The sequence below is a fragment of the Amblyomma americanum genome, chromosome 1 (genome assembly GCF_052857255.1).
Source record: "Amblyomma americanum isolate KBUSLIRL-KWMA chromosome 1, ASM5285725v1, whole genome shotgun sequence".
In the NCBI taxonomy this organism is placed as follows: Eukaryota; Metazoa; Arthropoda; class Arachnida; order Ixodida; family Ixodidae; genus Amblyomma; species Amblyomma americanum.
In genome coordinates this window covers 120011976-120028984 of record NC_135497.1, presented here as the reverse complement: position 1 = coordinate 120028984, position 17009 = coordinate 120011976, and positions in this window count along the sequence as shown.

The window sequence follows — 17009 nt, the reverse complement described above, 5'->3', positions numbered from 1 at the left end:
AAGCATTTTCAGATGCTTCTCCTTTGTCTGGTGTTGATTACTCGTACGTGAGGAACTTACGTGCGAGTAATGAGAAATCATTGCAATTATATTCCCATTTTGTTCTCTTTCAGTTCTATTCTAAATTTGTTGTATTCCTTTGTAGTTGGTGCAGTTGCAAACAGTAGTAATGGCTATTACTGATGAGCAGTTCGTATTTTCGCCGCCTTTGATGACGTCACACCGTTTAGATCGATCGCGAGTTTTGTCACACCCCCTCGTTTTCGTCAACGCCGGGTATACGTGTCGATGAGCCATCTAATGCCTTTTTGTTAAAGTGTTTTACCCTTGGCGGTTCGCACAATGTAGGAGGGGCGGCAAGTCGTCAGTCTTCTGCAGTACGAAGGAGTGAAACCTCACGACATTCACTGGAGAAGGCGCACCACTATCAGGATGTTCGAATCCAGGGAAAACCTGCACAAGTGCAGCGGCGGCCTTTCGTGCCCACGGAGCACTATGCAGTGCAGGTGACTGACCTTCGACGCCGATTGGGCCCCCGCTCGGGCTATTCATCACTGCTGCAGGGATAGCACGGACCATAACTTGCCAGAAGTGGCGAGTGTGTGTTGTCGGGGACGTCCTGGTAGGCGGATCCTAAAGACTGGACACGTGATCGACATCACAGTGATTGGACCCATTTTTAATTAACAATGAACTAAATTCCCCAACTAGGGACCTGGGGACAGGGAACCCTATTTAAGCAGCAATCTGGCATGTGATCAACCAGCTCACGATTCACTCTTTCGAACTCTGTAAATATGTAAATAAACCATTTCAATCTCTTCTCCACCTCGAAGCCCATCTCGTCTCTTCGTCACCCCGTAGCAGCAGACTCCCGATCCGGAACCCGTGGACCTCGGCCTGGCGAGAGATGGCCCAGGCGAACCAGGGCCCGCATCTAACAACTGGTGGCAGCGGTGGGATCGAAGCGCAATTCCCCAACCCCGGTGGCCTGCTATGGGATAGAAGCCCCATCTCTAACAAGCTCTTCGCACAGATATGACTATAATTGTGAAATCCACACATTCGTTAGTACATGAAGTACTCCACTGTCAGGAATTCGGCTCATTTTTGGTGGCTTACATGCTGACGGACGTGTACGGCATAAATCATGTGCAGACTTTCGCAAGTTTTGGGGTGCAATATAACGAGCCGGGAGAAAGCTTTCTAGTGTATCACACCGTGGAACGAGTCCCGGATTGACTACGACGAACCTGAAATCTCACGACAGCTTTCAGAACGGCAAGACCGATGGTCTAAAGCTACAGATATCGTCCCACTCATAACCCCCCTCGACCGTCAAGGCGATGTTAGCTCCATTTTGGGACAGGAAGGAACCAATTCTTGAACTCCAGTGAAGATACAGAGAATACTTTTTTTGTATAAAAGGAGACCGACCACCGGAGCGACTTGTGGGTGGGGCCCTCAGCTCAGGACACCAGTAGTTTAGGCCGACGCTTTGGCGATGGCGACTAGTGCCTCCTGGTAGCCCAAGGTGCCGCTGGCCAGCACCGCGTTGGACGGCTTTAAGTGGTTAGGCTTAACTGTGAATGTCCATGTAATATGTATGAATGTGGGAATATCCCCACACCAGGTACATGCATCTGCTTATAATGTTGGGTGAGTACGGTGTAGGTGGTGGAGAGTGGGGAAAGTGAGTGTTTGGGTGCGTTTTAGGTGGTAGGAGTCTACTGGGGAAAGTCGCTTATGTGGCGGGGGGCAAAGATGCCGATTTAGGCGGAGGGTCTCTAGACGGGTGGAAAGGATGTAGAGGGTAGAGTAGGTGTGCCCCGCTCGGTAGGTGCATTCTCGAGCTAGGGCATCGGCCCTAATATCGCCATCGATACCTGCATGTCCCAGGACCCAGATGATGACATTATTATGTTGGAGATAGCCGCCCAGAATGCAGAGAGCCGTACGCGGGACACGACCACTCGTGTAGGCTCTGCAGGTGGCTTGGGAGTCCGTAAAAATGTGGCAGCTGTGATGTTGGGTGTTGCTCAATTTGATGGTAATGGCTATAGTGATGGCTTCTGCGGCCGCCGGGTCCGGGACCGTGAAGGATGCTTCAAGATAGGAGGTGTTCGCGTGATTGGGAGCAGCGCAGGCATATCTGTGGGGCTGTGCATACGAAGCCACATCCCCATACATGGCCGTGGTATCGCGCGGAGGTTGCGAAGACGGGCCTGGCGGCGCGGGCCCTGGGGCTTGTGGCTTATGTGACGAGGGACAGGGTCCCTGTGAAGGTGGGAGCGGGTAGTGGTGAGGACACTCCCGGTCAGGGCCAGAGCCTTGGTGTCTTGCGGGTCGCCTATTCGTGACAGGATAACCCTACCCGCCGAGTTGGTGAGGAGACGAGTGCGTTGGGAGTTCAAAACAGCATCCTGGATTTCTGAAAACGTGTTGTGAACACCGAGAGCAAGGTGTCTAGTGGTAGATGTACACATGGAGATGTCCAGAGCTGTCTTTGTGACCGTACGGATAAGGATATCGATCCTACTCTTGGCGGTGCGATCACGTGTATTGTACGACGTCAGTGCACGTTAAAGAACTCCAGGTGGTCGAAATTTCCGGATCCCTTCACTACGGCGTCTCTCATAGCGTGAGTTGCTTCGGGACGTTAAACCCCCATAAACTGAACCAGCATTGTGGTGTGGGAGGCAATACTGAATTCGACTGATGGCCAGGTCCATGACGGGGTGAATGATCTCGTCCTCGCGCATGCCCTTGCTATGTCCAGAAACACGTCGTACCATACGGACGATATTGAGCACGGACATGCGTGTGGCAATGGTGTGGGTGGGCTTGCCATTATGTTGGACCCAGAGAGCAATTGCTCGGATGAGCGATTTTTTCTCTGTAGGGTGTCGTTATCTTGGAGCATGATTGCGGGGACCGTGAATACGTATAATGTCCGATTTGCCCGGTGCGCATTGCATACCGCTGGCTGAACAAAATGCTTGACCATAATGATCAAGCATATTAAGGGCTTGCTCTTGTAGGGCTTACTCTTTGGCAGCGAGGGATCCTCGAGTTGGGCCATATGATAATGTCATCCGCATAGACAGTATATCCGATATCAGAGAGTGTGGAGAGCTCGTGGGCGAGAGGGGCCATGGCTATATTGAATAGGAGCGGTGATAAGACGGCACTTTGTGGAGTGCCCTTCTCAGGCGCTGGCAAGAGAGATGATCTGGTAGATCCGATGTGTGGAGGAAGGTCGAGATATATTGGAACATACGAGAGCCGCAGTGTGTCGACTGAGACCTTTAGGATGGCAGAGTGGGAAATGTTGTCAAAGACGCCCATGATATCAAGTGTGGGATGAAGGTGCTCTCCGTCGGGGGGTATCCCAGTGAGGACTTCGTGTTGGAAGAGAAAGATATCTGGAACGGTCACATGTACTCATTCATCGGCGTCATCGCTCTTATCGACAAGGGTTTATCTTTAAAGTGCTTTTCTCCCACATGATAACAAAAGCACAGGCATGGTTGCCGAAACTACTGGAAGATATCTGAGGCTGAGATTTGAAATCCTGCAGCTTCATCCATATACAGCCTCGATCTTGCTCCTTACGATAATTATTCGTTTGAATAACGGTAATACGCTTTAACGAGTCGGAGTGTTGGGAGCGGCCAGGAAGTCAGAAAATTGGTGCACTCTTGGTTCCATGAACAACCACGGATACTAGAGTGCACGAAAAAGAGGGAGTATAACGAAGAAAAAAAGTATCAAATATTGTTTGCATGTCGGTCCACGGTATGTGTATCGATATACTAAATTTAAAATATTTTATTAACTTTCGTAAGTTATGTTATCCCAATGCCCACATTATAACCACCGAAAGGGCGCAGTCTTTGGAATATGTAGTACCGAGATGGAAAGAGAGAGAGAGAGATAAAGAGGAAGAGGGAAGGCAGGGATGTTAACCAGAAAGGTGTTCTGGTTGGATACCCTGCACAGGGGAAGAGGGATGAGGGGATTGAAAAGGAAAAGAGGGAGGGTGCGAGGGGCGCAGTCAAAGCTGGTCCCTCAAGCCAAAAAAGTATCGAATATTGTTTGCATGTCGGTCCAGGGTATGTGTATCGATATACTAAACTTGCTAGATTTTATTAACTTTCGTAAGTTATGTTATCCCAATGCCCACATTATAACCACCGAACGGGTGGTCTTTGAAATACGTACTATCGCGATTGAAAGAGAGAGAGAGAGATAAAGAGGAAGAGGGAAGGCAGGGATGTTAACCAGATGGGTGTTCTGGATGGCTACCCTGAACTGGGGAAGAGGAATGATGGGATTCAGAGGGGAAAGAAAGAAGTTGCGAGGGGCACAGTCACAATTGGTCCCTTAAGCCAGTCGCTCTCATGAAGCTAAACAGTGCCTTGTAGGCTTTGAGGGCAGTCGATTCCTTAGGCCATGGCCCCAGGATTTTATCCTCTGTTAAATAGCGAGGATCGAGGCTGTCCAAGGCACAACGCAGCCTACGTCTTTCGGTCGCCAAAACAGGGCACTCGCGCCGGAGATGGGCAATTGGCTCTTCTTAGCCACACCATTCACAAGCAGGGCTGTCGGCCATCCCAATCCGGAACGTGTATTCCTTCGTAAGTGCAACACCGAGCTAAAGACGGCAAAGCAATGTTGTTTCACGATACGGTATATTGCGGGGAAGACGAAGGTACAGTCCAGGATCTAGAGCCCTGAGGCGACGGTTGAAAAATTGGTCAGTGTTCCACGCAGAAAGTGTGAGTTCCAGCACCAACCTGAGTAGCTGACACGCTGCGTCAACTCTTAATACAGCAATACAGACTTGAAGTCCGTCACTGTGAGCAGATCGGGCAGCCTCGTCCGCGTGGTTGTTTCCTTTGATACCGCAGTGTCCTGGTAGCCATTGAAAAATGATATCATGACCTTTCAATATGGCGCAGTGGTACACCTCGCGAATCTCTGCAACCAGTAGTTCATGCGACCGGCGGCGTAGAGCAGCTTGCAGGCCTTGAAGGGCTGCTTTGTCATCAATGAATACTGACCATTCATGTGGATGTTGTTGGCTGATGAACTGAACTGCAGCCCGAAGGATAGCTAGTTCCGCACCAGTTGAGGAAGTGCGTTAGGTCGTCTTCACCTTCATCAAGATCGACCTCCCCGGAATCACCACATACCCCGCAGAACTGTTCGAGTTGACTGAGCCATCTGTGTATACATGAATGCGGTGCTTGTGGTTAGAATGCAGTTGTTCCAACGTGATCGGTTTGAGAGTAGCCAATGATACACCAGCTTTCTTCGTAATTCCAGGAATACAAAGGTGCACCCGAGGTTTATGTAGACTCCATAAAGGCAAGCACGGTTTTGAGGCAGGGGTGAATTGCGATGGAAGATAGGTGCGATGAGTATCAATGACGCTGACGAATGCAGTACGTGGCCTAATTACCGAAAGAGTTGCGAGATGATGACAGGGAACCCGTTTGAGGTGGCGAATGTGTGATCTCATGGTGTGAACAGCAGAGTATGTAGTAACTGAATGTTCCCGGGCGATGACAACGGTTGCTGCTGCAGAGGAAGTCCAAGGCAGATACGCAGAGCTTGCGCTTGCACACTTTGTTGAGTCCGGACGTTTGTCTTTCTAATGTTACTGAATGTTGGAAAGCTGTACCGCAAGTAGCCCAGGAATAGTGAATGGTCTTCGGTAGCCCAGGAGTAGTGAGCGGTGCAGTTGTAGCATCGAGCGCTCTGATACGCCCCAGTACTTTCCCCCGAAGGAGAGGACATGAACAATCGCCATCAGTCTCTTTCTCGTGCTGTGTAGATGAGGACTCCACGAGAGACTCCTGCCGATGGCTACACCAAGGAAACGATAGCTTCTATCATAGGAGACAGCTTTGCCGTTGATGCTTATGACGTAACGTGACATTGTTTTGCGTGTGAACACCACAAGTGAATATTTCTTGGTAGAAATATTGCGGTCCTGCAGACGGAGGTACGACGTCAATATAGGCTGCGTTCCAATACTCTAGACGTCTCACAAGACGTCTAGTGTCACGTCTAGGAAGCCGTCTACATGTCCATGTATTGGAACTTGTCTACAGCTCACGCCGCCTCGCGGCATATTAATGTAACTAAAGCATATGAACAGTTGTACTACAATTTTTCTCAAACTGAGGAATAACGATAATTAAAAACGCGTTTTCAACATGTTTGCACATTTTTTCTGCAATGACTTTGCGCGTAAACCGGACTGGTGGATGTGCCTATCGGTCAGTCTACTTGAAGCAGACGGGGCCGCTCTCCGAAGACGACGCTAAAGAGATATGCGATTATTCTTTTATTATTGATGCTAAACTGTACATGCTCCTCGATGGTGCTCGTCCAGACGGTCCTGTAAACATAAGAAAGAATACGAAAGACTGTAATCAATATGCGCGAAATGCGATACGGCTAATGTACACTGCAACAGGAAAACACATGCGTGCCATTAAACCTGCTGTCTGCCTTACGTGGTACTCGGAGACGGCGAGAAACCTAAAGACAGCAGCGAGCTTTAATCCTGCAAAGACTAAAATCAATTCGCAACATGCCGCTGTGTTTGTTCTGAGAGTGTAGAGAGAAAAAAGAATGCACGCGAAAGAGTTGATGCAACTAATACAGCAACAGAACACATTTTTAACCGTCACGCCAGCCGTCTTAAAGCCCGTCGAGGAACCCAACGACAGCGACGAGTATTAATCTCTAAAATCAAGGTGCTAATTAAGATCCGGCATCTGACGATGCCGGATCACGTAAACAAACCACGTAAACAGACCTACAGCGTCCGCTGCTGTAGCAAAGCTCTCAACTGCACGATTTTCTCCTTCGTGATTCACTGCTAGAAATCGCACGTCCACGAAGATTAATTAGCCACTAATTTGCGTACCAAATAACATAATGAAATGACTCGCATTTTTCCTTTTCTATACTCTGTGTACAGTCCGACGCCCGCAAGAGCACGACTCGCTCATCCGCGTACATCAGCTCCGCCATCTTTAGACAGCAAGTTAGCCTACATCGATGTGGACTTCGGCGAATTAGACTGCTTCGTGAGAAATGGAACGCGTCCCAAGATGGCGGCTGTCCGGCTAGACGTCTAAGTAGCCGTCTACTTGGGAGTATTGGAACGCACCCATAGATACCGCCTTCTGAAGTCTGTCACGAACTTGGGGACGAGTCACACTTGAAGCCCAAGTACAGATACCGTCCGCGTATATGGAGGTCTGAGCGTATTGTGGCCGTAAGGCGACCAGGCCGACGAGAGCAAGGTTTGAAGAGAGTTGGGCTCAGCACCCCACCCTGTGGGACTCCGAGCGCAGTTCGATGCACAGACGTTGCTCCGTCCTGAGTCTGGACAAAGAGCGACCTGTCCGATAAATAGCTGCTATCCAGTTGTATATGCAGCCTCCGATTTCAGCCCATTCCAATACATCCAAAATGGCCTGATGTGTTACGTTGTCGTAGGCGCCCTTCATATCCAGAAATAACGCCACGGTCAATCTCTTCAGAATTTTTTGGTGCAGGACGGACGTTCCAAGTCAACCATATTGTCAATACAGGAGCGTTTGCGTCGAAATCCGGACGTAAGTTTTGGATATATTTCGTATCGCTCCAGGTACCATTCTACGCGGGTTAGCAACATTCTTTCCATCACTTTGCCGACGCAGCTGGCAAATGCAATTGGTTGGTATGATGTAATGTCGAGTGGTGATCGCGATGGAAAGAAACGCGAACAACGCGGCGCCTACACGCCCCGCTGTTCGATTTTTTTTCATTGTGCTTTTACTCCGGTGATGGCAGAAAGACACTTCAGTAGTCCGTGATACATTCTAGGACGACTCTAACGTCTTTTTCTTACCACCCAGGTAAAAGCGCGATGAAAAGAAATTCGAACAGCGGGGCCTGTAGGCGCCGCGTTGTACGCGTTTCTTTCCGTCGCGATAGTACCATCTTCGTCAAATGAAACACGAACAAGAAAACTGATCTGCCAACAAAAAAACACCAGTGCTGGAGAGAAAATATGTACAGACGCGATTGTTTAACGCTTCTAAAGCACAGCCATCGCGCCTTCAATATAGAATTAGTTTGCGCGAGTACTGAGGTTTCCCTGCTTAACACGATCTCATTTTGCAGTTCGTGTCTTAAATGTCTTGTTTGCGTTGCATTTGACACTGATAGTACACTTTTGTCCATTGTTTAGACGATAGGATTTGGAACACACGCCCTTTGAGCACTTCCAGACAAGTTGAAAGTGATGAAAGTTGGCCGATATCGATAAATTACCGGGTTAAGAGGACAACGCTATTTTCCCTGGAAATGGAGCTATTATAAGCTAGAAAAGGTAAAAAGAATGAAATGCAAGTGCTGCCACCAGCGGCCTTTTTCGCGAGGAAACTTAGATGACGTCAAGACAGTTTAATTCGTGTGGATCACTGAGCCTAGAGTACGTCGCCATCCACTTCCAGTCTGTGATCACGGAGCCCTTTTCGGTCTTGGCTTCACAAGTTTGAATCTAGTGCGGCGGGGAAAAAATGCTCTATTTTAAATCAATTTTCTCGGCAATTTCGGCAGCAGTATTTTGCTGCCGAAAAAAAAAACATTAACAGCAGCGTCTGTATTGCACTTTCATCCCGCACGTAGTGTCTGCAGCTACAAAAATGCCGATTTTCTCTAAAGTGCTTTTCTTTGCTGCTTTGGTAGAAAGAAAGCTACGTCGACCGTTTTGAAACATAGGCGAATATTTCGTACATAAGCCCTCACATAAATATCATTTGTCTATCCTCCATAAAAAATCTGCAGCGCTTTGTTGAAGGAAATGAGCAGAATTGCGATTCAAGTCGTGAAAATTCGATGAAAGTGCCAGACTTTCGGCGGCTGGGCCTGCCACTTAGATAAGCGCTTTCAAGTACTCCAGGGGCAGAGTTTCGCTCTTAGCTCCGCTGAAGCCTGAAGGGCGATTTCCTCTTTAAAAATCACTTCAGAACTTGCGCAGTTATAAAAAAAAAAGCATGAGGATAGTAAATGGGAACGACTGGTGGTTGCTAGTTGTGAAGCATGTCAGTTACTGCGTGGTTATCACGTTCAAAGCATACACCACGTGCTGCTCCCTGCTTGCGCTGGCGAGTATCGAGGTCGGCATGCGCAGGCTTGTGGTAGAATGAGTCACCGACAGATGGCAGGACAGGGCCGTATTGAGGACGCCGCAAGTGCTGGCGGGCAAAGAAAGAAAACGCAGCCGACTGCCGACAAACTAGGTACGGATGTAGGGTGCTTGCGTGCCTTTTATATGGAAACAGAATAGATGCCTTCCATTCTGGAGATCGTTGATCCAGTTGACATCGGTACACTTAACCTCCGCCCCATCTCTGACTGGAACATACGTAGTAGTATGTGGGGTTAACATTCCAAAGCGGCACGTGGGCTATGGGGGCGCCGCAGGGGAGGGCTTCGGATTAATTTCGACCACTATGCTCTTCAACGTTTTCTGCCATCGCATAATGCACGAGCGCTTTTGCCTTTCGCTTCCATCGCAATGCGGCCTGCGCGGTCGGGATTCGATCCACCGTCCTTCGTCTCCGAACCACTGCGGCTGGTAGTGTCATCTGTAGCCTCTTGGATCGGATAGTTCTTGCTTGCGTGTAATAGAAAATAACGCGAAATCAGACGTTTCACCACCTCACACCACTCACGCCTGAATGCACAAGACTATCTTCTTATGCTCCATCATGCATGCTGCAGTACCTCTACACTCACCAGCCACGCGCACCCTCATTGCATTCGATATCAACAAAGCCGCCGACTACATACCCCACAGCATAGACTGAGAGCGCGCATATGGCCGACATACATGTCAAGCCGCTCGTATTTGTCTGGGATTTCCTGTCGGACCGCACAACCGCATAGAGTCGGCACCACAACAGGACTGCAAACAGCAAATCCCATCGGAGTACCTCAAGCTGCGCTCCTTTCTCCTTTAAAACGTCGTTATGGCTCGTCTGACGGGCGTATCCACCTTCTGGTTCCCCATATATGCAGATCACCTCTGGATATGGAAAATAATGGGCTACCTTGGCAAGCAAGGGTACGACACTGCAAACTGGTCTCGATCAAATTTTGGAATTCCTCGCAGAGGATACGTCGCCAAGCGTCCTCTGTGAAAACTGAACATACAAGCATTCTCAGCGCCTCGAGGTTCTTAACAGCGAAGCATTCCTCTTCACCATAGGATTACCAAGGTACAGTCAAAAACACCACCTCTATGCTCACGGTGGGCTCAGTAAGCTTGAGAAAATCGCGGAGCAGCAACTCAAAGCACAGCGAATACGCCTCTCCATTCCCACTGCGGGACGCGAGGTCCTGCTGGACCTCAGGGAACCCAATTCCTCGCGACAGACGTCGAAACAACCATGACTACGCTCCTTCCGAGGACATGGGATACCTTACACGCGGTAAGCAAGAAAATACACAACCTGCATACCTAGAAATTGCCAATGAAATACACTTCGCCTAAGTGCGCCATGAGACGAGCGCAAATATTTATTCGGCTTTGAAAAGAACGGTCCTGTAAAAGGCGAGAAAAAAAAAAAACTCTTAGGCGATCCTTAATGGATCGGTTGAATGCGGTAGCATGTTCTGTTCATATTTCATTACTTGCATTTTTACAACACAACGTATTGGTTATTTAGGTCTCTCTCTCTCTCTCTCGCTCACACACGCACGCACGCACGCACGCACATACATCGCTCTTTTTGTAGTGGTGGTATTAGGTTAGTTATATCCGAGGTTGACACAATAAAGTTCCTTACATCCAAGGTGGTACACTAAAGATCGTTACATTCGAGGTCAACATACGGAAGTTTTTTTTACATCCAAGGTGGTAGACAGGTTCGTTATATCCGAGGTGGCATACTTAGTTTCGCGGTATCCGATCACGTTGCCACCTGTAACAACGATCGCCATTTCCGCCTGCACAGACCCTCCTAATGCTAACGCATTAATCATAGTGCAGCGCGAAAACTGAGTGAGACAAAGCGCAGCGGTGGTTGGGCATCCATAGCGTTATTGAGACTGACAGAGGAGCCAGAGTCGCTAACAGCCGGAAGGGAGCCTCCTATGTTGGCGGCATGTCGCGTCGGTAGCGTTAAGAAAATAACTGGAGCGCACAATTAAGCTCCGCCTTAATGGTATGACGCAATAGCGTTAATGGCTTATTGCCCGTATATATGAATTGGTCATTCACTGCTGTACATTCATACATATCTGGGAGTCCTCATACCCCTCCTGGCCGCCGCGGTGGCTGAGTGGTTATGGCGCTCGGCTGCCGGCCCGAAAGACGCGGGTTCGATCCCGGCCGCGGCGGTCTAATTTCGATGGAGGCGAAATTCTAGAGGCCCGTGTACTGTGCGATGTCAGCGCACGTTAAAGAACCCCAGGTGGTCGAAATTTCCGGAGCCCTTCACTACGGCGTCACTCATAGCCTAAGTTGCTTTGGGACGTTAAACCCCTATGAAACCAAATCATACCCCTCCTGGCGCAGTGGTGCAGCGGTTTAGCGATGCGCCACTGCCCCGGCAGGTGGCTGTTTCAAACGCAGCCACCGGTGGCGCTTGTGCATCCCAGGTTGCTCTTCCCGAGCAACCACTCGCGACCAATCATTATTTTAACTAGATGGGTAGATTGTGATGACGTCACAATCAACGTCACGTAGCTTAGGTGTCCCACCTGCAACCAGGGTGGCCGACGACAAGGACGAGTTTTCCGCTGAATGGTGCATTTAACGCTATCGCGATAAAAAATATATCGGGGAGAAGAAAGCAAATTAAACAAATATTTCAATATAAAAAGAAAAAGAATGGTGTGAAAATTGCATCGGTGGACGAAACAACGCATATTCAAAACAGAGTCGCAAGCATGTACTCGTCAGGAAAGGCCAATACTGCCTCGAAGTAGTTTGCGAAGCAGCTGGTACCGCACTTGGAAAACCCGTAGCACAAACTTGTTTGTGCACGGCAGTCCTACTGCTCAGGAAGATTATTGCTACGAGACCAGAGTAAACGCAAAATCAAGGTGTAGGCGACGCAGCCGAGGTGTTTCTGTTAACGAAACACTGTAATATTTCTGTCATTTCTTTCGTCGAGCGAGTAGACGAAACTGCCGTGTTCTGTGTTTTGATTATGAGAAATTGATACTTCGTGATAGAAAGAAACGCTGTGCCTGAACATCATGGCTAGGGTACTATGAAGAAATCGCTGTTTGCCCTTTCTTGTTCTTCGTGGGAGTTGACAATTTACGAGTCTAACACCTTGAGAGCTGCTGAAAATAAATACAAGAAGATGCGAAACTGAAGCCTTAATTTCATATTCGATGAAACTAAAAAAGCCACTTAGAAAGACAGCACTGTCCTTCGTGATCGGTGGAAAGGTACGATCTCATCTTTGTCGTTGCAGTAATGGAAGGCACGGTTCTTTCCTTGAATTTATGACTCCGCACGCGCAGAAGACTGCGCATGCTGCAGGATATAACTTTTCCTCTTCCTGGTGGCTTGATGATTTTCCCGTGCCGGTAAAAGCAGATACAACAAACAACTGGAAGACACTCTCATTTCTTCCCATTTTTGTTTAACTTGCTAGAAGGCTTATCCTGTAGGCAGCCTAGGCGGAATCGCGCTTCTTTTAAAATTTCACTATCAGCTGGCGCTTATTGGTCAATGGTGGCAACCTCATGTGAGCCAGGTTTTAGTTTTCCGGGGGTGTAAAGGAATAAACGAGAGACGGGAAATAAATCGCTGTCTGGGGTTTGAAAATGGCCGGCGTCGCAGCAGAACAGCACGTACTTAGGTGGTCGACAAGAGGTTTGGCGATAATTCAATATCGGGGACATCGATGACAAAAATTCTTGTGCAACGAACGGGGGAATGACAAAACCAGAAACGCATTTTTTTGCATTTAGCTACACAGGCAAGCATGACAACGATTGTCAGCGATTTGTTTTGTGCTCGCGTTGCAAACAAGCGAGAAAAGCTTACCAGTCACGGCCCCCAGAAGTTTAACTGATAAAGGCGCGCCCATTTGCGTTTACCCGTGCTCACGAATTTTATTAAACAGGTGCAACTTTAAACTTGAACATAGATTTCTACTCGTGTGTACAAATGGAAGGCGAGAAGAATGAAGCAGCCTTTTACGCGCACTGTTTGTAATCAATGGACAGAAGGCATGTAATAAATGTAAGGCCGCTATACAGCTCTTTTCGTTCAATTTTATTACATTCTCATTATCCGTCTGTCTTACTGACTCCAATCACAACGAGGGAATGGAGCAATAACGAAGTGCAAAAAGAATCATACTGAGATAAAATTCGAATGAAATCGTCCTATCGTCCCACGGCTCTTTACGAGGATAACAGCACTTTATCACCACACACGTATACTGTCATTACAGAAACAATTAGACGCAAAACTACTGTGTGTTCAGCTATGTTAACAAACAGCGCCTTGCATTTACATATGATCTTCTAGTCCAGGTAGATCATCTTTTTGGAAATATAGTCTCAATGGCTTAAAAGAAGGGGACTGTCATGATCCTGCAAGCGTTCTACTACTGCTGGGAAACTTCTTGTTCCCATGTTCACTCTGTATACTGCTGGCGCCAGAAAAGTTACGCAGTGACACCTTGCAGACTTTTCTATCTTGTTAGCGGGCAAATATCCCTGTAACATAACTCTTGATGTATATTTTTGTAGAAAAACTATGAAAACTACGTATGGATGTGCCTGCGAAGCGACAGCAACTGAGCAAACGACGACGTCCCAAGCGCTCCGTTCCTATCTTGACTAGTTCGCAGCGCCGCCGTAGCGTGGCGTCGATTTCGTAAAAAACGTCAGTATCATCATAATCCAATGGGCTGTCTGCTTGGATAAGCTTGTTCGTCTACTTCTTTGTAAACAAGGAGTTTTTGAGCGTGTAGTGCTGCACGGTTTTAATTATGCGCTTCCAGTTCACTGTACAACCTGCGCATAAGGCAGGCCATGACGTCCTCAGCAAAACCGTCTTGTTGGCTTAGGCCCGTCTCACATGCCGCGACTAGAAAAATCCGCCGAGTTGATGATGTGGTTGTGCGATTTCTGGTGAGTACTGGTTTGGTTTATAGAGGTTTAACGTCCCAAAGCGACTCAGTCTATGAGGGACGCCGTAGTCAAGGGCTCCGGAAATTTCGACCGCCTGGGGTTCTTTAACGTGCACTGACATCGCGTAGTACACGGGCCTCTTGCGTTTCGCCTCCATCGAAATGCGACCGCGGAGGCCGGGATCGAACACGCTTCTTTCGGGTCACCAGCTGAGCACCATAACCACTGAGCCACCGCGGCGGCCTTCTGGTGAGTACTTTCACATGGAACGCATACCAACGAATTCGGTCGAAGCTGCAAGCAGGCTTGCTGCCTCCTCGGGCTCACCGCTCCGCTCCTTCCGCCGGCAACTCCCACATGCCCGCATGTGACAAGAATTCACCGCATTTGTCAATCGCTGGCACATTGGAAGAATATGATCCACAATGGTCGCAGAGCAATCACACCGACGCAGCGACTGAGTTCCAACCGGACAGAAACCCGTGAAACGGTCCTTAGCCTGTGCGCAGTTACGAAATAAACGCACAATCTGCTGGTAGTCCACGCAGGTGTCCTCATTTTCTCGCAGCATGCATATCAAACGTCTCCTCTCGGCTATCAGTAACATTATAGTAGTTGTCTTATCGAAATGGTGGGAAAATGGTTCCTCGGTGTTGAAAAGTGATAGCGCTGTCTTTCCGCCCCGAGTGAGTTTTTCACTCTGACCCCGTTTGGTATTCTTGGCTTTAGCTGCTACTTCACTGCGCTGCGAATGCCCGGCACTCACCGGCGTGCTCTTCGGCATAAAAACCGACACGTCTACACCGCATGAAGAAATTCTGGTTAAACTTATCATATGCGGTTACGCCCGAGTGCATTGACGACAAGATGGTCCCTTGCTGGTCATTTTAAGAACAACGAGGCAGGTTTCGCAAGAGGAGGGCGCACGCATGAGCCAATTAGGAGCTACGAAATGCGCATAAAATGTACTGCACAGAGGCGTAACCAGAGGGCGGTGACGAAAGCAAAGCAGAGAGGCAACGTCGGAGTTTCTGCCCAAAAGTGAAACAGAAAGCAGCCTTAGAAGCGCTCCCGCTATGCGGCTGCGCGTCGCCCTCCGTTCCTTTCAGCGTTTGCAGGCTTCCATCTCGGAGTTGGACGAATAGCGCTTAATCCACGACACAGTAGTGGTGTTCGTGCGCCAAACGGATCAGCGGCAGACGCTCCCTGTTCGGTCGAGCAAGTTGCATCGACAGTGAGCGTGCCTCTTCGGGATCACGCGAAAGCGGACTGGGCGAGGGTGCTCGTTCGGTGTGTGCTACACGGGCCCGGTTTCGCAAGGAAGCTGCCAGAAGGAGAGCCATCGAGGGAGGGACGCTTTTTTGTTGCGGTAAGCCGGCGCTCTCAGCGGTCCATCGCTCCTTGTTGTCACTGTCCCTGCGGGATGTTTCGCACACAGCGCGCTGTCGACGAACTTTGCGACAGGTCGCGCCTTTTCCGCCCGTCCGTCTTGTTGGCTGGCGCGTCACTTTCCTTCCTGTGCGCGCGTGCATGCGGCGGCGACTTCGGTGCGGCAGGAACGCGCTCGCCGGCGGCAGGCAACGCCTCTCGGGCTGCGCGATCAGCTCTACACGATGGAAAACGACGCGTCGCTTGTCGCCTTCAGCCGGAACGAACCCTTTTCCAGCAACGCCCTTGAGCACAGTCAGCCTCGTGCACGACGACGCGAATCAAGGTTGCTCCTGGGGGGTCAGCAGCTGCGACTCTTATCGCGCGGAAGTCCGAGACAACTTCGAGTGGCCGTATAAGAGGCCTGTTACATGGGGCTGAGCAGGCGTCGAGTAATAGTGGCTAATTGCGCTTAGTAGCAAAGCGTGGTGGAGGGCGCGAGAGAAACGCGGTAATCCGGGTTCGCTCGCAGCTATTTGAGCTTAATTAAAGACAACGTCGAACGACGCCAGTCCCTAAGGCAGGTCAGTCCCTGAAAATGTGGAGGCATTCCGCGGGTTCCCAGCTGCCGCTGTATTTCTTGTCATGTCCGTGGTTCATCGAAGTCGTCGTCTACATTGCGTCTATCGAAAAGCACCTGAAAAACGGCGACTTTTTTTGTTGTTGTTGACGTCATTGACCGCAAGCGCACCTCTTTATGTGAGAAGCAACATTTTCAAATCTGCGTTCGCTTTCTCCCCTGATTAGCTATCACGTGTCGTCTTTTCCGTATTTACTGACTGAAGTGTGTAACTTAATGCTGAGTTCTTCCAATAGTGCAAAACATCTGAAATTTAGCACACAATAAACAGCTCGTGCCGATAGCGACGGGTTCATGCTGAGCGAGCACCATTTCTTTTCTATAGGATGAAAAACTTCGAGCTAATTTTGTGGCCTCCCTCTATCCACTGCCTACGACACCTGTGAACTGTGCATTAAGCGTTATTCTTCTGATCAACCGCTGTATATGTAGGTGACTGTCAACGCTCCGCCAGATTTCTGCGGCGGTCTGGCATGATAGCTAGAGCGGGAGCATTTGCCTATCGCGAGAAGTGCGACTTCAGCATGTCTGTCTTGCGGCAAGCACCGCCGGCAGAATGCATGCAGGCGCCGATTCAATGCTGTCGCTCACGAAAGAGAGGTATAATGTGTGTCTAACATATTTATTAAAATATTAATTAATCCGGTGGTCTTAAAAGGAGCAAACCATGCAGACCGACAGAGCCTCGGATGCATGCACTCTGTGGCGCTATTGGCTAGCCGATATTAAATCATGAGGCTCTGTGCCGTAGGCGCCGCACGCGCAGCCAGCACTCGGGAACCGGCAGCTCGGTCATTGTCGAACTGCAATAGACTTTGCT